Source organism: Neopsephotus bourkii, unplaced genomic scaffold (assembly GCF_033783945.1).
Source record: "Neopsephotus bourkii isolate Nb327-2 ecotype Australia unplaced genomic scaffold, CSIRO-AGI_Nbou_v1 NB_1600, whole genome shotgun sequence".
In the NCBI taxonomy this organism is placed as follows: Eukaryota; Metazoa; Chordata; class Aves; order Psittaciformes; family Psittacidae; genus Neopsephotus; species Neopsephotus bourkii.
In genome coordinates, this window is record NW_026902076.1 from 5,215,160 (window position 1) to 5,240,391 (window position 25,232).

Here is a 25,232-nt window from a genome sequence, read left to right on the forward strand (position 1 = left end):
CACAGAATAAGTAATTCTATGTTTACACAGAAAAGAATCAAGCATATGTTAACTAAATACACTGCAAATACAATCAGTCAAACTGGGTTTCAATTCAACTGCCCAGCTGGAAAATACTTCATATAAGGAGTGGAACTAGGGTCACAACTGATATAAGCCGCAGCACAAGTAACAAGGTTATATATTCACATGGTTTATGTTAGTTGAATTGTATCTGGTTCTAAATATTGTGTGATTGTCAGGGTGGCAGGTAGTATAAAGTCATTGTGAAGCATGCAGTTCAACTCACCTGCAGGCCAGTTTACAGTTTGAGTGCTATGCCCTTGACATAACCATTTTTATTAAAAGTCTTGAAACTGACATGTTTTAACTGAAGAGCCCACAGGGGTTATGTACTGGGACTTGAATCTTTTTATTTTAAACATATTTTTTTTCACTGTATATTGTGGTCCAAAAATATGAAGTAACGTATTCAAGAGCATCCATCACAAATACAATTTTCATCTTTGTCGAACACAGTAGCCCTGCCTGCATTTTTTGTATTAAAAAAAATGCCACTTGGTATTAATGCTATTATTTTATGCTATATATGAAGCATTAAAATATTTAATTTACTTTTACATTATTCCACTTTCAGAATATTATCTATAATTAAATGGAATCGACTATCATTTTACTGTAATAAGACCTGATATTCTATTAATATTTAAAAATACATTTGAATCATACAGGAGCAGCCACAAAAAAAACAGGAGACTCCTTGATTTCCAATTTTGAACCCAAACTGGCTTAAAACCCCCCAAATTTTGAAACTTTTAAAGAAATGAACGTTTAAAAAAACACGTGATGATGTTAATACTTTTTGTTTAACAAAAAGTTTGTTTCCAAAGCAAAATATATAACACTAGGTTGGCTGGGCTGAACTTCTTATTCCAGTTACATTTACCTGGATGTAACTGGAGTTTTTAATTGAGATTTGGGAAGAATAAGGCTACGTGGAAGTATTATACATGTATCCATATTTCTTTCAGAAGTATTTAAGCTTGTTTTAGAGTTCTGCTTCATATTTTATTAGGAAATAGGCCCAAATCATCATAATTTTAACTTTTACAGGCTTTTGAAGGAAAGCTGATACCTATGTACCATACCTGACTTTGGATTTGGTGCTCCGCAAGCTGGATTGCCAGATCTGAATGACATTTCTGCTGTCATTCGCTGTGGTTTGATATTGTCAGATCATGCAACATCCCCCCATTGACATTCACACTGCATAAACAGCCCACAATTATAAAAATGAAAGGCTGTTATTGCCACAAGAAGAATGCAGCCCTACCCCAGAGTGTGCAAAATGATGGGTTGCAATCACCAGCCTCATATGAGCGTTCCTGAACAGCCCCTTTTGACGGAAGTTCGGGTCTGAGTTTCAGAGCCCTATTCAGTGCGGTAATACACATAATTGATGCCTTTTCATCCTCCTTTGTTCAAATCTCCAGTCAGCTTAATTAAGATGTTCTGAAGTGGTAATGAAGTAAACATTTCAACGAATATCTGCATTAGTTTGATGGCAGATGCCTGCAATTAAAATACTGTAGCTACATTACAGCATATATATTGCACATTGCTTTCAGATCTGTTCAGAACTTCCCAAATGAGTGTTTGTGCTTTTCCTGGATGGCACAATACCAGCCTGAGCTCTGACCATGGACCCACACAAAGACTGAAGGAAGTCAAACGGGACATGGACTAGACCCATACAGTACTTGGGCTCACTTTTGCTTTTCTTTTTGTGGAAAGAACTTTGACTGTGGTGATATACGTCAGAAAAAAATTGCAAAGTCATCTGAGTATTCAGTTTAGCTGCTGAAATTTAGTAAGGGTGTGGTGGGTTGACATTGGACACCAGGTGCCCACCAAAGCCACTCCCCTACTCAGCTGGACACGTGAGAGAAAATATAACAGAAGGCTCACGGGTTGAGATAAGGACAGGGAGAGATCACTCAGCATTAACAACATGGGCAAAACAGACTTGGCTTAGGGAAATTCATTTATTGCCAATCAAATCAAAGAAGGGTAATGAGAAATAAAACCAAATCTTAAAACACCTTCCCCTTACTCCTCCCTTCTTCCCAGGTTTAACTTCACTCCTGAATTCTCCACATCCTTCCCTCAAGCAGAACAGGGGGGACAGGGAATGGGGGTTGTGGGCAATTCATCACATGCCTCTGCTGCTCCTTCCTCCTCAGTGGAGAACTCCTCACACTCTGCTCTAGTGTGGGGTCCCTCAAACAGGACACAATCCTCCAGAACCTTCTCCAATGTGAGTCCTTCTCATGGGCTACAGTACTTCATGAACTGCTCCAGCGTGAACTCCCCACATGGTCACGAGTCCTGCAGCAAACTTGCTCCATTGTGGGCTCCTCTCTCCATGGGGCCACAGGTCCTGGCAGGAGCCTGCTCCATTGCAGGCTGCCCACAGGGTCACAGACTCCTTTGAGTATTCCCCTGCACCATTGTGGGGTCCTCCATGGGCTGCAGGTGGAGATCTGCTCCACCATGGACCTCCATGTGCTGCAGGGGCACAGCCCACAGCCTGCATCACCATGGGCTGCACCATGTTCTGCAGGGGAATTTCTGCTTGGTGCCTGGAGTACTTCCTCTCCTTCTTCACTGACTGATGTAGGCAGAGATGGTGCTCTCACATATTCTCACTCCTCTCTCCAGCTGCAATTTCTCCTGTGTGCCAATTTTTAGCTCTTCTTAAATACATTATCCCAGATGTGCTGCCACCATCACTGATGGGTTCAGCCTTGGCCAGCAGTGGGTCCATCTTGGAGCCACTGGCATTGGCTCTGTCAGATGTGAGGGAAGCTTTCAGAAGCTTCTCATGGAAGCCACCACTGTATCCTCCCTGCTACTAAAACCTTGCCATCCAAATCCAATACACAGGGTCAGCTTTAAGAAGCAGAGGAGGCAAAGAATGTGAAAAAAAAAAAAAAAAAAGAGAAGTGACAAAATGGAAGAAGGGATATAGTAGCTAACTTAGCTTCTGTCCTGGGTTTAGCAGTGACAGTCATTTTTCTCCTTCTTGGTAGCTGGTGCAGTGCTGTGTTTTGATAAAACAGTCACTGGCATGTATTGAGAGCTTTGAGAGTTTAGTAACACACACACAAAGGCCATGTCTTTGAGTTCAGATGGGTCAAGATATCCCCTGTGGTGTGGAACATCCTAATTTTCATTAAAAAGCTCTTGACTTCTTTATTTAAAGTTTCTTGAACTGAACCCTTCATCTCAAGCTGCCTCCCCCCATAGTCAAGTGGGCACTTCCAGCCTTGCAATTGCTCTGATTTATGTCAACCATCTGCTTTAGGGGAGAGCAAACAGTTCCCATGTGTTATCTATACAACACCTAGGAGAGAATTACCTGCCATTAAAGTAACCATCTCCATGTGGCAGGGAGCAGGAGACAGTGAGCTTGTTTGCTTTGGATGCTAAAAGGTAGACCACCACACAGGGTGGAAGAGCTTCCCTGGCAGGTTTTATTATCCTGACAGAACTATGAAGGACATTTGAGCTCTTGGAAGCTGAAATGACACAGCCAGAGGCAGAGGAGTTGGTAGTAAATAAGAAGCTGTCAGAGCAACCTGACAAACAATGTGGAGCAGAAAGGCAAACGAATCAAATAGATTTGGCTTGTAGGTACTTTTGCAGAGAAGAAAGAGGCAGCCCATTTAAAGGCTTTGCAAGAAATTATAAAGAGGTAGCTTTGATAAGAAATTTCTTGCACAGAAGTGACCTTTAACTTATGGGATTTTTTACTGGTTTATTTCAACAGAACACCAAAGAGGAAAAAGAAAAAAGAAAGATAACAAATACAGCAGCCTATCCATCCCTTCCCACTTCTCTTTTCTTGGGGGTCAGTAACAGAAAACCTTTTTGGGAAAACCACCATCACAGCTAGCTTGCAGGTCTAACAGAGCAGATCCAGTACAGCAGCATATCTTGGTGTTTACATTTTGCTCTCGTTAGATAAACAAGCTTGTGCTGCATCTTCAATTTCATCTAGGATGATTGAAAAAGAAAGAGGGAGTGATAGATGAGAACGAAAGAAATGAATTGAATATATTTTTCTTTCATTTCCTTCTCATCCACTACCCAATTAGTACACTTACTTGTCCTTGTACCAACTGTGATTTCCAGTAAGTCCTTTATTAGCACTAGATGCCAAAGCTAAATGAGGGAATTGCCGTTCACAACTATTATGGCAAGCAGAGAAAACACAATCTAGCAAAAACTCTTATCGTATAGTAACTGATAATGATCTAGCCTCTGCAAGGCAGTTCCAAGCATCCATTCATCTCTATAGTCTATTTTCTTGCAAAAGAAACCAGTTTGCTGCAGCCCAAGATGGAGAAGACATAGATATCAATAAGCAGACTGCAGGCAGTCTGGAGCTTACTCACCCCATGCTGTTTTCCTGCAGTACTCCTAGATGTTTGGTGAAAGCTGTCTGGGAAACCTTTCATGTTATTAGTACTGAAAGGAATGAATTACAGAAAACGGTGATTCAAGAGAACTATTAGGACTCTAAGGCACTGCACATTGCTCTCGGGGTCGATTTTATAGTGCTTTGTCCAGTGTAGTTCTCATTTTGCAAGGGGATGTATAGGATCCAGAGGAAAATGTTTCTGAAAGAGAGTTATAACTATCTAAATTAATGTAGGAACTCAGCAGCTAACAAAAGGAAAGGAGATTGCCTTTTTTTGTTGTGCCACCACATTACCCAAAACAAGGCAATCCCACTGTCATCGATATAAGTAGTCATTACTTTGTATTGTCAGGAGAGACAGAAAAACTATTTGGAAAAGTGGGTGTGTTGGAACAAGAGTCTGGATAAAGTGAAAATGAATGTATGATGGAAAAATTAGAGCAAAGTAATGGAATAGGGTTTTGATGTAATCAAATATCAATGCTACTTCACACCAAAAAGTGTAATGGGTGAGCAAAATTAACTCCAGGACATTAACCTACTGGTACAGCCTGCATATGATATGTGCAAAAAGGTCAATATATGACTGCTTTTGCTGTTGGGATAACTCTATGTTAAATAATTGTTCTTACTATGTTACAGAATGTGACATTTACACCAGGGATACATTGGTGTTTACAGATATTCATTTCATATGAGGTTTTACAGCTTGGCATATTCTGCACATTAATGTTTACATAGTGAAAATGTATGGTAGCAGAGAAAGCTTCTTTTTTTTATAATTTTCACTCTTGTCATTTAAAATTGCTTTTCCATAAATGTGCCAAATTGTCTGTGCTTTAAAACTCACATATCAACAGCAAGTGACAACATTCTTCCTTGTCAGCATAATATATCTCCTGCTTTCAGCTTTTCAAAGGAATAAATAACACCACATGAAGACATCAATTCAAAACAAAAACGGTTGCTGAGTTTTGAGACATCAGTTTCAAACTTGACTTTATAAAAATGTGACTTTTTCAAAATATTTGCTTTATGCCACTATTTTGTGCCACAGATTAATGGTTACCGATACATTTCACAGAAATACAATTCATTAACTTCCATTGCACCATCTCTTATAATTGTTTATGTTTTCAGGCTTTCTTCAGATTTGCTTCTGGTGACTGGTGAAAGCTCTGATGTATGCTAATTAATTGCATATGTTATCTGAACTATTTCAAGTATTAGGCATGTTTACATCTGAGAAAGATGGGGATAAAATATAACAACAGACGTAATCAGCACAAACCTCTTGCCCATCACCACATTCAGGGAGTGAATAACTTTTCTCAAAAGATGCAAGTCTCATTTAAAGTTTTTCCAATGCTGATAACTTGCCCCAGTAAGCTACCCCTGCGTTTACTTATTCTTATACAAGGTACAAGACAAGATTATCTGAAGGTTCAATTTTCTTTATCTTATATTTGCAGCCCATGGTTCCCGTTAAGCAATTGTCCATAAATTTTAAAACCTCACTGCTGCCACTCATCTCTACATATAAATAGTTGCATATAGAGATCAATTCACCACATAAATTTATTTTTTTGAATAAAATGAATTAGGTAAGCTCCATGGAACTTACATTCTAAGGCTGGTTTCCAACACTTGGACACCCCATGAATTCTCTCTAATATTATTTCCACATCTTAATATAGGTGTCCCAGAACAAGAAATGGCTTATTGCAGACTTATCAAAGTCCTATCCATGGGAAAGGTCACTTTCTTATGCCTGATATCTATTTTTATGCAGGTTGAACTCAACAGACCCCAAAATCTTTGAGTCTTCATCAAGTCTCCACATGCCATGACAAAGCCTGCCTTCTTTCCCTGTTGTATTACTTTTGTTAACTTGCACTGAAGTGTTAAATGTCCAAGTTTCTATAGAAGTCAACAAAGATCTAGTCAATTGAGTCAATCAGGTCTGGAAAGTTGCTCAGTAAATGTAGATTTACTGTGGGAAAAGCTGAATTTTCCAGGCTTTAAACCAATCCATGCAAAACATGCAAATTAATCCATCCAAACCACCCTAATAAATAATAAATTACCCTAACATTTGCTATTCCGTCAGTCTTCAGATCATCAGTAAGCCTTGCCATTAAGCATTTGTATTTCCTAAACTATTGATAAAAATGTCAAATGCAGTTGAATAATTATCTAAGAAGCCATAGAGGTGATAGCTAATAAATAACCCGTCTGAGGTCTATAACCGTGTGAGGTTTTAACCCATTTAATACCTGACTAGTTAAAGAATTTTCCACCAAAACAATCCTAAATCTAGAGCTTTTTTAGTCAAAGGAAATATATTTCCATCCTATTTCTTTTATTAATAAATATAAACCTAGCAAGAAAGAGAGAGTATGCATAATCTGCAAGATGGTCTCTGATACAAATTTCAAATTTTCTAATTTCAAATTTTGGGGTCTGGAATTTTAGTTTTATTTCAACTTACAGGTTCTTTGGATAAAATGTAGAGGATGGGATTCAGCCCAGATAAACTCAATGACCCTGTGTGTGCAAGGTATGTGTCACCTGATGAGAGGTCAACAGGAGTGAAGGCTGGGTTCATCTACTCAAACACTGACTACTCCCAGCTTATTTTCAGGCATTTGCATCTTCCATTTGTAAGGATTGAGAGGATAATATTATTACAAATTTAGGGGCAGTTTTTTAAAGCTGTGTAGAACCCTAAAGTTGCTGACTGGTGCCTGGAGAGCTTTCTGAAGCATACTAGAAATGCCAGTTGGTGGCTATGTGTTTCTTTACATATCTAACGACCCTAGCTGGGTTTTTTTTGCAGGGTAGAGTTACTTTTCTTCAAAGCAACTTCATAGTAAGGGGCCATGTTTTGGATTTATGTTGAAAACAGTGTTTGTAAGCCAGGGTGTCCCGGTTTGTATCTAGTACAGTGCTGTATTTTGGCTTTAGTCTAAGAATACACCACACAGGTATTTTTATTGTTGCTGAGCAGTGCTTACACAGAGTCAGGGCCTTTTCTGCTCCTCACCCCACCAGTGATGCACAAGAAGTTGGTAGAGGACACAGGTGGGACACATGACCCTAACTGACCCAAGGGATATTCCATAGTTTATGATGTCATGGAGGAAGAAGAAGGAACATGTAGCTTTTGCATTATGTTTTTATCTCAACCTATACAAGTTTTCTCAATTTTATTCTTTCAGTTCTCTCCCCCATCCACCACAGTGGGAGCGAATGAGCAGCTCTGTGGATTTTAGTTGCTGATTGGATTACACCATGACATCACTGCGACAAATCTGGTCCTTGACCCTTCCATGAACTATATGATCTAGGCATTTTTAATAAGAAAATTCACTAGTTTTATGGCTGCTATCATCATTTCAAAGATATGTGCATATATTAAAATTATAATGGCAAATGTATATTTATTAAAGTCACATAAATCCATTACTCTGTTAATTATTCCAGGCATATTATGTGCACAGAATAATATTACATACAACAGCTAATATTCATTGTGCCTTTTGGGTCATTCACCATATAAATTCTTCATGTTTAAAAATTGTGCTACCTTATGCTGTGGTATTCATGCAATAACTCACAGGTCTAACCTTCAATTTCAAGTGATGCTAGCAAGCCTTTTTGTTTTCCATTGTTCCTCCAAGCTATTCCTTGGTAAAACGGTTAAGGACATTTCTCTGAGGCCAAATGACATGGTTTGACTGATGCTCATACAGATAAACTCTCTTCCCCCTTCAACAAAGTATCTAAATTCAAATTACCACTGGGAATAATTTTTGAGAAATGTGGTCCCTGAACAGTGCCAGACTACTGTATGGGGCCGTGCTAATTAGTACAAACCAAAAGCATGCCAGGAGCTGTGCTAACCAGTGAAAGATTATGGGCATTTGGAGGTCAGCAACTGAGTATGTATCCTGACACCGGTTTGTTCCCTGGCTGATCTTAGCTGCTGTTTATACAGTACTGGAGCTCTAACATGGCTGGTAACACAGTAAGTTAATAAAGAAACAGCCTTGGGAAAAGAACAATGCTTTAAGGGTCAGAAAATTCCTTATCCTCACAGTTGTCTTATAGAAATCATCAATACTAATGTAAATAATTTCCTCTCTTTGGACAAACAGATTGACTCTTCTGAAGGATCCCAACGGTGCATGTTTTCCTCTTCATGGATCATGACGGTGGGAAAGCCCACCCAGCATCCATCTGTCAATGGTCTTGCGGTTGCTGATTTATTTGATGCTTTAATTGCAGACATCTGTTTACACTGGCGAAACTGAAATCACTTGAATTGGACATCTTCTTTCCTTCTATAGCCAATGAAGAGCTAAATGCTGCCAGGAGGATATCCTGAAGACCCATACAGCTCTCCAAAAAGGAGTCTGCAGGCAAGGGCTATACCTCAGCTCCTGCTCCTCTCTAGATACAGTTAGCTCCTTTTACTGGGGACACATGGCATGCAAACACAGTTCTCACCTGCAATGAGACAAGCATCAGAACACGGCTTGTTCTTTGCTACTGCTGGGGTCCAAGTGATATATAACTGCCCAGTGGTCACCTTCTGCTGCAGTCCTGTTTGATGTGCTAATGTAGACAGGCTTGATCCTGTTCTTGCTGTGCTACCTCAGTCCCCAGTCATAACGATACAGAAGTTTCCACATAAGTACTTCACAGACTTGTATTGAGGGCAGTGTGATAGTGAGGACAGTTTAAGTCCCATAGATAGGTTCTGATTATTCAACTTACTGAAGCAATAAGCAATAATAAGTCAATAATGATGGTTACAGAGAAAGACACAGAGCTACAGCCTTTCTTAAAAAGAAAAAAAAAAACAAACCACCCAAACCAAACCAAAAAACAAACAAACTTCTCCAGTCCCTGGTCAGATGCAGAATAGATATTTAAGTTTGTTATTGAATTCTAAACAAGAAGGATATGAAGATGTTAAATAGGCTTTTCCTGGCATTTGCTTCAACACCTCCAGCCTTAGAGATCCCATTTTGCAGATCTAGCATATAAACAGGCTGTATTCTCCACTGTCACCGCTCTTCACATTCTTGCCTTGTCACCAAACTGATGTTCACTATTTTTTTCCACAGCACTTCCAAAACTGAGCTGCTGATTATCCCTATAGCATGAAATATTTCATCAAAATAATCAGTTAACTAACTTGAGGAGTGACTTGATCAGAACAACTTAAATTTTGCTCTCCCTCAGACTGCTGCCTCTCTTTTCAGTTACTTCATGGATTTTGCTGTGGCATAAAAACTTGTAGAGGTGGCAAATAGCATCATGTTATCACTCGTCACGGTTTTGTGCATCAATGGGATTTTTTCTTGCCAGTTTTAGACATCTAGCTTTAAGCCACCAAGGAATGGCAGACACTCCATTTAATGCCAAAGATGAATTTTTACCAAAAATACCCAAAAGCTTTATCTGATCAGTCATGGAATGGATAACAGCAAGGGGCATATAAAGTCAGGTATGACTGTTAAAGAACCTGAGACAACTGAATGAGAAAGTTTAAAGTTTTACTAGATTCTTAATGCACTTTAGGTTTTGCTGAACAGTACAGCTTTCATTCTGTGGCAATTTATACAGACACAGATTTGAAGAAGGGTTTTTCTGAGGTCTAGTTCCAGGGCAATTTATGCCACTTTCTCTCTGGAAACAGAGATGATAATGAGGTGAATTTAGTGTTCTCCATTCAAAAGCGATTGAGTTCCTTGATTAGATTGTTTAGTATTATAAATTGCCTACTGCTGGGAAAAAAATAGCCTAAACTTTTCAATAACACTTTACCATGAGAACCAAGCCTAAGAAAATGCAATTAAAAAGAAACCAAACAACCAGCAAAACAGAAACAGAAAAATAAATTTGCATCTACTACTCAGTCCGGTAATAAACTCCTCTGTAAAATTATATGAACTCTCTGTTCTGGAACAATGATATAAATGAGTTAATTGTAGATCTAAAGATCGTTTGCCAGCTGCTGTCTATTCTGTTACCAATACCTGTTTTGGCTCATGCCCTCTATTAATTAAAATGTGATGAGCAAGCAGACAAGTTCAAAACATAGTGGTGACAACATCTGCACAGCTGACATGAAATCCATATTTGTAGTCCTTGTCCAAAGCCAGGAATTAACGTATCTGTAACGCAATAGAGAGGGCTGTTGCTTTGGGTTTGTTTTTTTTTCTTTCTTCAAAACTGCTACAGTAATGAATCTGTTTATTAAAGTTATGTTTTGATTGTGGTAAATTGAGGCTAGAAATCATGGGCTTTCTAGAGCAGAAAACCATCAATTTAAAAATTATACCTATGAGATATTACTAGTTAATTATTCCAAACTTTATTTGGCCATTTTAAAATTAAATGCAGATTGGAAATAGTTAAGTTGTTACCAGTTTTCATAGCTGCCTATTCTTTCACTTCAGAATTAACAACAGTTGTAGCATATCATAACTGGATATAATGTAAAAAAATTTGTACTTCCCCACAGCATTTTTATGCTCTGGAGCAGAAGCCAATAGACCTCCATAGCATTCAGTCCCATCTGTTTTCCAGAGAATCTAGCTGGGAACACCTCAAAACTACGAATGTCGCCCTGCTCAAACTGAAAAATCTCAGAGCACGTGACAGCTATGCTCACAGGTCCCTGGATGTGTTTGTCTTTAGATGGGCATCACCAATGGTTTCTCTCATTGCATATCCTGGTGTGCTATACACTAAATACTGCTAATGAAGAAAAAAACAGTCCCCACCTGAGATCCATCTTATTCAGAAATGTCCCCAAAATGCATTTTAAGCTAATTTCCACAGTGAATCTACATGTTAACTGGCACCTAACTGTTCACCACAGCAGGAGATACGCAGAGGAAAAGAACTCCTGGCATGGATTCACTGTAAAAAGAGTTATTCTTTCATGTTGTTTAATAATGGCTTTGTAGCTTCTTCCTCATTTAAATTTGCAGCCTTCATATATTTACAGCTCTTTTTCTCTCTTTTTACTCACATGGCCTGTACACAAAATCAAGTGAAATCCCCATATCCCCAGTGGTCTTCTGGGAGCAGCCAGTACCGAGACTATACATTCATTTTCTTTATTCTTTGAATTTCTTAAAATTTACATATCTTTCTGCCAGTGTGTTCTTCATAGTCATAGTAACTGTAATGTATTTTCAGACTTAATAATGCTCCAAAAAGGAGTAATGAAATTTCTTCAGTGGCAGCTGAAAATACAGTGGCTTCGTACATACATCTAAACTTGCGTTCTAGGTCCATAATGCAGAGGAAAGGTCCATTACTTAAAATAGATGCACAGGAAAATTTGAAACTGCCATCTGCCTATATTCACTACTAACAACCTTGCCAGCTTTTGTTTAACAAATAGAATTCTCATGTAAAATTAGACAAAAAAGACAATGAAATTAAGCATATGCCTAAAGTAATTTAATTCCATTACTCTAAAAGCCCATTTGAAAATAATTACATCGCTACACTTACTGCTGCTAGTGTGTAACTGCATTGGAACAGGTGATAAGGGAGCTGAAAAGTATTTTAGGTGGTGTTCTAATTCAGGAACTATTATGAAACAGTCCCCCAGTTATCTGCAAGTTTGGAGGATATGTAAGAGGAAGATTTGAGCCTCAAAGCATCTTATATTATTTGCAGTAGGTAAAAGGTAATCAGATGAGGTCTGATGTATTTGAGTAACTAAAACATCATGTCATATATTTAATTTAGAGCACTTCATTTAATTTTGAGAGAAATTACATTTCCAAAAATGCCCTCATTGAGTTTTCATACAAGAGGCAAGCTGAGGTTGCCTTGCATAATGGTTCCTACCCTTGTTAATCCAAAGGCATGGCAACAATACACTGAGGAGCTCTTAGTTCAGAGAGCACAGAGCTTAATCAGAACATGGGAAAACATCCATATATCACGCAAGACTCTGCAAGACCCTAACTTTGATGTTGCCTGGCCCAATTCTATTTCATCCAGTGAGAAATCATTGTTTTCCAGTTCATCCTCCCATGTATGCTGTGGACAGGTCTGACCTTCCCTGGCCAGAACAGCTCAAAGGATGGCTAGAGGCATCATTTCAGGGAGTCTGACACAGGTAATTGCCTGAAGTGGCAACTGAAGTCCACCCAGCTCAGTTTCCCAAGATACCAGGACAACTGGTCTTGAAGAGGAGTGCACACACTTCAGGACAGGCATCATGGTAAGGTAACATGCCACTGCATGTTCTGTCAGCATCTTCTCTGATTGTTCTTAGGGTGGTTCACTGCAGAACACTACAACAAAAAACTAACAGTAGTTTTGGACAGAGTGTCTCCAATTCAGTGTTTTCTCGTTTGCATCTCTGCAAATTCAGGCTAACATTATAGAAGTCATTTAGCATATATTAGCATAAAACAAGGCAAGTGAGAGACAGAGAGGATGAGGCTCATTAATTTTGTATCTACTTTTATGTGGAAGAATTGTAAGGGTGTGTACTGAGTCTGGTTGGCTGGAACTAACTCCATAGCAGCCCGGTTTAGATCTGTGACAAAAAGTGGTGATAACATCCTCATGTCTTAGCTCTGGACAAACCATGCTTGCACAGTGTCAGGGTCTGTTTATATTCCCACTCTCTTCCCCCAGCAAGTAGGCTGGGGGTGGCCAAGAGATTGGGTGGGGACACAGGGACGTTCCATGCCACATGACACCATGCTAAGCAATAAACCCAAGGTTTACATCTTTCCAAGACAACTGTTAGTTGAGACAGTCTGGGTATCTGTATACTTGTGGGAGATGGTGAGTGATTGCTTTTGCATATTTTGGGTTTTTTTCCTTCTGTTTTCTCCACTTTAAAACTGTCTTTAGCTCAACCCACAAGTTATTTGCTTTTTAATTCCAATTCTTTCCCCATCCTGCTGGAAGGTGGAGTAAGTGAGTTCATGAGTGCTTGTATGGGTGCCTAGCTGTTGACTGATGTAAACCCACTACAGTACCATCATCATCATGGCTTGACTTCGTGAACAAAGATTTGAGAAGGGCTTTACCCACGCTTACTACAAGCGCGCTGATTACTAAGAAGGCCAATGTGAGATAGGCAAATCCAGCTGCAAAAAGCACAGCAAAAGGTCTCCTTGGGTGATATAGGCCGGGCGCGATTCTTTCTATGTTGTCTTTTCTCCTCAAGACTAGTTCTGCGTGAGTTCTCAAAGGAGTCAACGGCATTATGTATGGTGTGTCTCCAAGTCTTCCGATTGGAGGCCAAGGTGGACCACTGATGGTAGTCAACATGGCCAAGGCTAAGGTATTGTTTCAGGGAGTCCTTATATCTCTTCTTTGGGACACCTCTCTGGCGGCTACCGGTGGCAAGTTCACCGTAAAACACGATCTTGGGGAGGTGGTGATCCTTCATTCTAGAGACGTGCCCTGCCCAGCGCAGCTGCAGTTTCAGCAATATGGCCTCGATGCTGGTGACCCCTGCTGTTCAAGGACAGTAACATTTGACACATAATCAGTCCAATGGATGTTTACAATTGTACGGATGCTGCAGTGATGAAAGCGTTCGAGGAGTCGCAGGTGATGACGGCAGATGACCCATGATTCAGACCCATATAAAAGAGTAGACAGTACAATGGCTCTATAGACACTAATTTTCTGTGACAGTCTCAAGCAACCAATGTCCTGAACGGCCTGCATGCAGGGTTGTGTCTGTGACTTCCAGTGCACCTTATCACCTGCCGTTTCGTCCCTTGCCTGTTGCTACAGGGCTTTGCAAGTGTGGGTAAACCCTTCGGGACTGCGCAATGGATTTTTTAGGTGAAACTCTGCACGTGCAGAACTTGCCCCACCCTTTACACCTGAGGTTTATCTGCCAGGGCCTAGCAAGCTAGGACAGTGATAGCAAAGTCCTCAGGTCATAGGTTTGACTAGAGTGTCCTTCTCTTAGATGGATGGCCTTAGAGGGCTAAACAAGCTCCACCTGCCCGGCACTTCCAGTATCTGAAGGGGCCTATAACAATGCTGGGGATGGACTTTTCATTAGGGACTGTAGTAATAGGTCAAGGGGTAACAGGTTCAAACTTAAATAGAGGAAGTTTAGGTTGGATGTAAGGAGGAAGTTCTTTACTGTAAGGGTGGTGAGACACTGGAATGGGCTGCCCAGAGAACTGGTAAATGCTCCATCCCTGGCAGTGTTCAAGGCCAGGTTGGACAGAGCCTTGGATGACATGGTTTAGTGTGAGGTGTCCCTGCCCATAGCAAGGGAGTTGGAACTGGATGATCTTAAGGTCCTTTCTAACCCTAACGATTCTATGATTCTGTGATTCTATGATCTTACTGATTGATCATTTTTAGCATTAACTTTTGCTTGAGCTTAAGCTAAACAATTAGTTTTGCATTTATCACTTTGAATAAATATAAGAAAAGAGATCAAAAGGTGGGAGGAGGGTGTCTGTGATCCCAAAATAACACTGCTTTTATGGTTTTCCATCCTTGCAGCAGAAAACACAAGAGAAAACAGAGAAATTATATCACTGGGTGTCTACAGCTATGCAGGGAATAAATTCTAGCCCCGTGAGAGCATGACTTTCAGAGTGACCTAATGGCTGAGACTTAAAATAGGTCTTGCTTTGTTGAGCTACCCAGCTTTGATGAAAGTGACCAAGGCAAAGCCAAGGCCAAGGAGAGATATTTGCATCTGTTCTTTGTGCAACTAACCAGTATGCCAAAGCTGGGACATGGTCACTCATGCAGTCAGATACACCTCCTTTGTGGGAAGCAGATAGGTTTAGAGGGAGGGTTTTTTTGCTGTAGAGACAGGTAAGGACACTTCCATTAGGTCATCCCATTAAGTGTCTTAATCTAGGAGGATGTAGCTAAACTGCTCCATTGTCTCAGAAGTGTCAGAGCTTTGCTCATGAATGGATTTAAGACCTTTTGGTGACTTGAAAGGGAGGTCATGGACTACAGCCTAAAGACCATTTGAACATATCTACCATTTGTTCTGGAGACTAAACAAGCCAGATTTGCCTATAGTTCAGCTGAGTACTATTGATGTCACTAGAGATGAAAGGAGGTGGTAGCAAGGTGCCTTGCCAGCTCCACTGTTTCTCACATATTTTGTTGCCATTTGAACCTGGTGCATTTTTCTCAATATACATCTATGTATAAACCATAATGCAAGCTTTGTCTGTTCTCAATATTTTAAGCACTTTATCCTAGTTCACTTACAATAAAAGACTGGAATTTTGTACTGAATTGAATTTTCCATGTCCTTCTTTTAAAAAAAAATTCCCTGGAAAATCTGCAGCATTTCTCAGCTGAGTAGGAATCCTGCCTGGGAGTGTGGCATTTTTGCAGGGGAAGCCTGAATATCAGGTATTCAGCTGGATCTCAACAAAGAAGTTCTTTACTGTGAGGGTGGTGAGGCACTGAAACAGGTTGCCCAAAGAGGTGGTAAATGCTCCATCCCTGGCAGTGCTCAAGGCCAGCTTGGACAGAGCCTTGGGTGACACGTTCTACTGTGAGGCGTCCCTGCCCATGGCAGGGGGGGCTGGAACCAGATCTAACCCTTAAGGTCCTTTCCAACACTAACCATTCTATAATTCTATGTTTAATTTCTTGCTGACCTGCTCCCATTTTTCTCTGTAAGCATTCAAGCTGTTTAAAAGACACATGGCAAGATTTCACCTGATGCTTTTTTCAAATGACTTGGAAAGCTCCATGCAATCCTCACCAAAGCAGGCAATGTAGATTTTACAGCAACTTCTTCAAATTGACTTGTTACGGTTTTGTACATATGGAAGTATGTGCAGCTACAAAAGCAAAATAATTAGGTGTTAGAAATCCCTATAATCCAAACATGTTAAAGATTAGTATTGAGCTAGCAAAGATTTTCCCCAAGAAAAACTTCAGATTTTGCTGACTGGTGCTTTTACTGTGTTACACCTCGGCAAACGTTTCTGGAGTTTTGTTGTTTTCAGCAATGTAATAAGAAAAGAGCATCCTGGAATTATGAGCAGAACTTAATCTGGAATATTCCACTAGCTGTTTGAAACACATAACTTCTGCACAGATCAGATCACCTTTTTAAAAACAGCTGTTAATAGTGTCCTTCATGATCCCAAAGTGTTTCTTGCCATTCCTGTGCTCCTGCCGCTTCAATTCCAATGAGTTTTCTTGTCATGGCCGTTGAAGCTGATTTCCATAACAACCTAAGTTTCGTCAATCACACAACCTGTGCTTGGGAGGTTTTCAAAGATAGTGAGAAGTATATAGAGGTTGGAGGAGAAACAAATCATGCAGGTCTTCCCATTTCTGTCATGTGTGTGCTCAGTGAAACATAACCATAGATATCATTTGAAAACATGCACTTTTTTATATGTAAGGTGTTTTTCCTCCTTCCTGCAGCACTGTAGCTTGGCTACCCTGTCCAACTCTTAAAACAGTAGATGTAAACGAGAGTGGGAAAGAAAGGGTCAAAACACACATTTACTCCAGATATCTGCATGAGTTTAGGAACTTAGAACTAGGTGCCTGACTCCTATTAATACAAGAGAAAAATGACTCCTTTATCCCGTACTAAATGTCAGCCTCAACTTCTTTATTATTTATGTCTCGCTTTGATCTTCTGGTAGACTATTCTTTTCCTGAAAGTTTTTCCTCTTCCTTGGTACTCACCGGATTGTTATTACATTTGAAATTTTCTAGACACCTGTTGTAACTTCTTCTGCCTTATAAGCAGGCCAAAGGTTAGATTTATTCCATGAGAAAATGGTCTAACTTTTCCTATTTATCTTTACCTCCCCCCCCCCCCCCGCTTCTTTTTTCTGCCTTACATGTTTGATTTGTAAACACTTTAAGGTAGGATATGTTTATACTTAAATACATATGTTTGTTATCTTTAACAACAAGCCTCTTATTTTGACTAAGGCCTCTGGGGACTGCACTGCAAGTTAATAAAGATGACAAGGACTATAGGTAATGAGGAATAGCCATCCTACTCATTTGTTACCCTACAGGAAATGAGTTTGCATTTCTCAGAGTACTTACTACCTATCGCAAGTAGTAGTTCTCATTGATTAATTTTTACAGTATACTACAAAGAAGCAGTGCAATTCCCTTCACTACTGAACTGGCTGATAATATATACTGATATGAGACAGAGATGAGATCAACATGACCCCTGCTATGTTGCTGTACTCACAGCGCACCTCCTGAAAACCCATTAACTTTGCAAATCTTTTTGAATCATGAATCATTTTCCCAGGCAATGCTTTATTGTGTTGAACAATTACAATGAATAATTTCCAAAATCATGGCAAAGAAATCTATCCGGCTTCTTCAGTGGAAATACTTTAATAAACAAATATTTTTTTTAAAGACCTGAACTTGAGCAAGAGTTAAAACCAAAAGTTTCCTCAATAGAGGCATGAAAAACACCATCTGATGTGGTTGGTACAGCTACATAAAACAGAAGGATGGGCTGCACTCCAGCCATCACTCTTAGAATTTACCGTATGGCTTATGTTATCACAGAGTTATCATCCTGTGGAAATCAGTTCTAATAGCTCTTATCGAAAGTCACTCAGATTCCTGTTTTCAAACCTTTAGCAACAAAAACATAATATTTTTGGTCTGTGGTGTTTCAAGCATTAACCTTTTGACAGCTTTTCTACAAAATGGAAGGAGTGAATATTTATCTCTTTTGTAGCCTGTTCCAAAACTCTGCATTTGGAAAATGAGTGCAGATTCTCAGCCAAAGCTAGGTGTCCTCAGTGCCTTCTGGTATCAGTGCAAGGATGGTCTACAAGAAGAACATCTAGTGATATTCATCTTCTCATCTTCAGGTAGTCTTAGCCAAAATACTGAAACTGTGGGCTATCTAAATGCATTGAATGGATGTACAGGTGGGCATGCATGCACAGCACATGCCAGTAGGGCTGAATCAGGAAACAAGTCCTAGATCTGTAACAGTCTGTATATACTAAAGAGTGTATTTTGCACTGAAGGTTATAATATCCCCAAGCTGCAGAGGATAAAATGTCACACCTGAGACACTGAGATGAATTCTACTTAGCACAGTAACAAATGTATGTCTACACAGAGAAAAATATAATGATGAGGTGATATGGTAGGAAAAAATATTTCCAGGTTAGTCAAGCACTAAAAGGAAATAGTAAGCAGAGTATTAGAAAGAGTGCTATTATCCATCACAGTTCACCAACGAATTCTGAGGTCTCATTTCCTTCTGCATGTCATAAATATTTATATCTAGGGTCTCATTCTTTTTTTCATATTGCCATCCAAAACTCAATGTCCTGGGTTTAGCAGTGGCAGTCATTTTTCTCTTTCTTGGTAGCTGGTGCAGTGCTGTTGATCTCATCACAAGAACTTTTCAGAGATCCAAAGTTTTGAAATTTTGAATTACTGAAACCCACAAAAAACAGTGATATTTTTATGCTTTACGAGACTATGCAAAGTTCACACCAAAAATAATCTGTCATTGTATCAGGTGCTGTACCCAGCTGTGGCAACAGTTCCTGTTTAAAAAAGATTAGTACTTAAACAGGTACGAAACATGTAGCAATTTCATAATGATCTACCAGTACAATAATCTGTTTGAAGCTTGTCAAATATGCATATTATATGGGGTTTTTTTCAAGTGCCTGTTAAATAGCTGACTTTTCTCAGATGATGAATAATCTATTGAATTAATACATAAATAAACTGAATTTGGACATCGAAATGCAGAAAAATATCTGCCATTTAGCTGCCCAAGCATCATGTTTGCTTTCTAGTCAGGCTTTTGACACTTGAATTGCTGGGAACATGTTAATAATGAATAACACTTTTGAAGCCATCAGAGTAGCTAAATAAGAAGCCAGACCCTTCCAGAAGAGTAGATTGATTTGCTTTAGATCAGTTAGAATAGTTAGAATAGATACAGCAAGCATGAGAAAAAGATGAAAAAGCTAGGCTAAAATGGAACAATTAACTGCTCTGCAGGAAAAGAGGGCAGAAAACCTACCTAATCTAACTGCAGATAACTGTAATTAAGGGATTGTAACTGGCTTTGAACCAGTTAAGAAATACCAGAAAGCAAAAACTAGTCCATTTAATCTAGAACCCTAATTCCCACTGGTCCAAGATAGAATCATAGAATCAACTAGGTTGGAAAAGACAAAGGTTTATGGCCTGTGATATTCTGTAGGTTAAGCTAAATAACCATTATGAACTCTTCTCGTTTTCAGGTCTGTGAATACCACCAGGAAATACTTACCTTCTTCCCTGCCTTGCAGTGGTACCCTTAATAGTGCCACAGCAGAGCAGAAGGAAATCCATGCCAATGACAATATTCAAAAAAAGGTATCTATGAGCAACACAAAGGGAAAGGTGCCATTATTATATCTTTTGTACAGAAGCGCAAATCCCTTTATTTCATTGAATGTGGATCTAGCCCTTATTACACCTGGGTGCAGCTCCAGTCTCTACCTAAATGTAGTTATGTTTGCAAAGTAGGTCTCTAGTCAGCTATCCAAACTTAAGCATCTATTGTGATTTGAGCTTCCCAAGGGTTTCTGGGGAATCTACAGAAGAGTAGGTATGGAACCCCTGACGAACGTATGATTTTCTGCAGTCACAGCTTGAGACTGGGAGAGTTTTCTCAAATGTTGCTAGAAATCTCTGTATTTGTATGTGAATCATGTCCCTAACCAATAGAATTAATGGCATATAAGAGGCAATTCATCTGATCAAAGGTAGATACCTACTTCAAGAGGAGCAGAAACACTTCTAGGATCATTTGGCTTTAACAATTACAGTTGCAGTAAATTAGTTCTCTAGTGACTGTAACGAGCTTGGACACAGACACTTACATTTATGTACCTAAATTTCAAGATGAGTCCTACTCCTAGTCGAGGAATGAGACAGCTTGAGTGCAATTTGCATTGTGTTGTTCTTTGTATTTTTAAAGATTCATTAAACATAGATGGCTGCCATAAAGGTCTCAATAAAGTGAACACTTAAGTCATTCTTAAATTAATTATAAACATCTGTGTAGAAAGAAAATCCAACGCAGTACCCAACTTGCTTACCTAGTCCTCACATAGATGTAAAATAATAGTACTAATTATAATATTCATAGTAATAGTCACTATATTAGTAGTAACAAAAATAACAATAGCAATGATGTGGTTTTTCTTGTTTTAATGTTTTACTATGTTTTTCTCTTTAAGAGTGAGAAAATATTCCAAAACCAGGCAACAGATATGCATATCACAGATTTCAACAGTTTATCCCAGTTTAGTGTCTCAACTAACTAAAAAAGCCATCATGAGAGGAAAAACTTTAGAAGTTCATAGGTGAAACCCATAGAAAGACCCATAGAAAGTGGATAATCCAATTTGCCTTGCATATATCACTGAACACTTTTGATTGCCTGAAGTGTGTATTCTACAAAGTTGTTCACATTTAAGATGAAGAAACTTCTACTTGCTTTGGTAACTCATTCCAGTGGTCAGTCAATCTCACTTCACAAAATACAATGTTGATCTCTAATTTGAATTTTTCTGAGTTTTAATTTTAAGCAGTTGATCCTCTGATGCAGCCTCCTGTATTCTACAGGCACCTTCACTGCATTGTTCCAAAGAAATTTAAGTTTATCTCACTGTATTAAAACACATTGTCTGAATTGACACAACTTAAGCAGGTGATCTAGGGTACTGTATATGACTTCTCACCACAGTGGTTACAACTGCCTGACAATGTCTGTCACCCTCAATTTTTATCTGCCAGAATTTTATAGGTATTTGGAGACCGTTAGCAATAATGTTGAAGTGTTGGTCCCTATGAGAAAAATTCCTATTTGACTGAGTCTCACTGATGATTAGTGTTCATCAGTTTCTATTTTTAATAGAATATATTTTGCTCATTTGACCATTTTTTATGATCAGCACCTCCTGAACGAAGCCCTGAATTGCAATTTCACAGTGTTGACCTAATTAAAGTAGGCAACACTGAAATTCATGTGCATATGTAGATGAAAGCAAACACTTGATGTTATGGTTTTCAAATGGAAGGAGGCTGGAAACGGTAGTGTTGCTTATGAGTCATATTAAAACAAACGGCCTGTGAATTTCAGCAGGTGCTAGAAGAGCAGAACGAGTGGAACCACCTCCTGTCTTCATTTCAGTATCTCAGTTCCACCTTTGACGCACTGGTATCCCAAAAGGAAAGTCCCCAAGCAGGTTTCTTCCATACATAATTGATTTATATACGCTGCCAGAAGACCACAGACATAAATTTGCTATGTGCCCATGCAGGTTCATAGGAAAAAAAAAGGCTCACAATTCTCCAGTTTAACATACTTGCAAGTTTCCTTTTGCTGCTCCAATAATCTTAATTCCTGTTGTTGAAGCTCTTTATCCTTTCTCCTCTCTTCTCACAAAGCCCTTTTCTCTATCATTCATTATTCAAGATTTCTATGTGAGATCCAGTATGAAAATCCAGGTGCCCAAAAAAGATCCCCAATAGTTGTCATCCTAATTTTCATCATGAGCTACATTCAGTTCACAGGGCCCCATTTTGCTACACATGCAAAAACATCACGAGAAACAGTCCCTGTATTTACAAATTTAGTAAACTAAACAGCAAGAAGAAGTTGAAGGTGTTACCTCACTAGGACATTGCCACCCCATCCTGTGAACTCCAATGCCTCCTTTATCTTACTGACTTTCTTCTTGCTTCCAGTGTTTTGAAGGGAGCAGATGTGTCTGGGCAGCAGGAGGCCAGATCAGGAGCATTTTTCCTATGCAAGAACTATAATAGTCTTTGGCTCTTCAGGGCTGTTTTTAGCAGTAAGGTTACCAGGTGTCTTTGAATGATTCAGCACACCTGCCATTTTTATAGGCTGTGTTCAACCCTAACATCGTTAAACCTGTAAATGAACTGCTGAAGCTGTTTATGTACTTGCCTTTCTTACTAGATCTGCAAGAGGTAAAGGTAGAAAATCATATATAAGGGAGAAAGAATGCAAATGAAGGGAACCCCTATCCTCATTATATGGGAGGTCCGTATTGCAGAAAATTACAAAAAAGGATTAGATACCTTGGCTTCCAACCTTATGCAAAAAAAAAAAAACCATTAACACTGCTTGCTATTAAAGAGTGTGTTAGGAAGGACCATTCCAAAGCTGCTGAGGTTTTCTCACCAATCCACAGCATGGAGCCTATGACCATGCCACAGCTTATGCAGACATACCGTAGTTTTAAATCAGCTTAATTAAGGACATGCAGTAGGATAGCTGCTGTAACAGCTGCACATAAACATCAAGGGCACCCAGGAAGCTGAATCAGTTGAAGTCAGAGCTCACAGTCTGCTACCACAGAAGTACTTGACTATTTAATGTAAGCTTAACTCTTGTAACTACGTTACATGAAAACAGAATAATTCTGTTAACGCAAGCTTTTAAAAATTACGTCTCATCTACTTTAATTACTAGACTTGTCTTAGTCCATTGAGAAAGCCAATAAGGTGAGTTGGCCAAAAGAACTGGAATTATCCCATGGAGATGCCACTGGGTGCTGAGTGTGCTAAGGGGCAACAGATGAATCCAACCCCACAGTGTCTATGAAGTCATATAAACACAACCATGATGTCTCACTCACATCTTGCTTTACTCCTATCAAGTAACTTGCTCATTGTCTCATTAATTCATTATCTATCTGTGAGAAAACAGATCTTGAGAAGACAGATACAAGGTTTTTGTGGAACATACTTATGAGTAACCTTGTGTACCTTTCTGTGGTGAGCATTCATTTACAGATAGACATTCAGAACATTAGTATGCATTTTGGAAAAATACACACGAATAATTTATATTGAGAATAATTTCCTTCATTCTATTGAAATACAAACTCTAGTAAGAACTGTTGATAAGAAGATTTAAAATTAAATATTGCAGCATGTAAAAAGTTTCTTTCATCACTTTTAAATAGGTGCTGCTATTCAGTTCCAATTAATATTGCATTCCATTTCCCATGAAAAAATACATCACTGGACTCATTTTATCTTTTCTAAATGCTGTTTACTCAGTTTTATTAATCATTATTATTCAACAGAGCTACAGTAAAGGAACTTATATTGAACTCCATTATGCAAAATATATATTCCTATAACAAGAGACACTGCTTGCCTCAAAAAAGCTGCAGCATAAATAGATGTTAAAGTTCTCATTTTACAAACAGGAATTTATGAAACAAAACTATACTGACTGCCCAAGGACAGGGGATGGCCAGAACCAAGCTGATTGCTAAGACCTTTAGGATCTGCTTACTGGGTTTAAGGGACTGAGGTTTTGATCCGCATCCCTCCATGTCATGTCTGGCAATGTGTTAAGCCCATCCATATTGTTTTATTTTGTTAATCACTGTTTATTTGTTTGGGCTACTCCCAGTTGAGAAAAGAGTAAATTCTTGAAGTGCCTTAGATGAACACAACTGGTGGTGTGATTGCTCCTCATAAATCATAGTGGAAGTTAAGGGGTACTGTTCTCCAGCCGTGACCCATCCTCACCTGTCTTTGCCCAGCAGCCTCTGTCTATCATTCACCTTACTGCAAGTACAGATGCAATGGAAGGCTGAGAGGTGCCTGCCAGTCCCAAAGGACGATGTGAACAGTAGGAGTTCCTCCCAAGGCAAAATCAAACAGGTAGTCACACACCACTTTCTGTGGCTCCTTCATGTCACCTGTTGGACTTACTTGAACTGGTTGGCTGGGAGATTTTTTTCTAAAATATATGCCATCACCTAGTTTCTAAAGGCAATAGATAAGTAATGCCTAAGCCTCTGAACTGTGGTTCAGGTGGTCCCCGCTTCCATGAAGCAACAAATTTCATGTTCTGCCATATAGCCCACCTTCTGCCTACTCCCTCTGTCATTCTTTTTAAGACCAAAAAGTTTCCCACACAGAATATACTGACAGTATCTAAAGGTAGCACTAAGCAGCACTTGCAGAAATACCTTTCAAGCCATGTAATGTAACTGTAGGACTATCTTTTCTTATTACATCTGTCCTTTACAAAATGTTTACAAACTGCTTCACAGGCATTTGCACTAACCAGGATTTTGGGATATAGTAAAAGCTAAATTTGGGTCTCTTACTGTCTGTAGATCAATTTAAGTTTGTGTTCCATAGAATATATCTGTCAGGTTTTATCTTCTGTAACGCTGTGCCATCTGAAAGCCTGTCCCTTGGCCTTTTGACTAAACCTGCCAGTGGAACACAAATACTTATATTGTTGTTTTTTTTTCTCCTGCCAAACAACACCAAAAAGAGAAAGCTCACATATTTTCTTCCCTTATTAACTTAAGTCTACTCAGGTTCGTGAGTTCTAGGTTGTTAACACAGTATTTTTCCCCAAAGACCTACAGCACAGGAAGAATAATAGTTTATTCCCTGGTTTTGCCTGTTTTAAAGCATCTTATAAACTTAAATCTAGTTGCAAGAAATTTTTTTCTAACAAATGAGTCCTACAAATTCCTACACTACATTCCTGCTCTTTTTCAGCCCTGAAATACTCCTTCCTGACAGCTTGAGCAAATAGCCATAGAATCATAGAATAGTTAGGGTTGGAAAGGACCTTAAGATCATAAAGTTCCAACACCCCTGCCATGGGCAGGGACACTTCACACTAAACCATATCACCCAA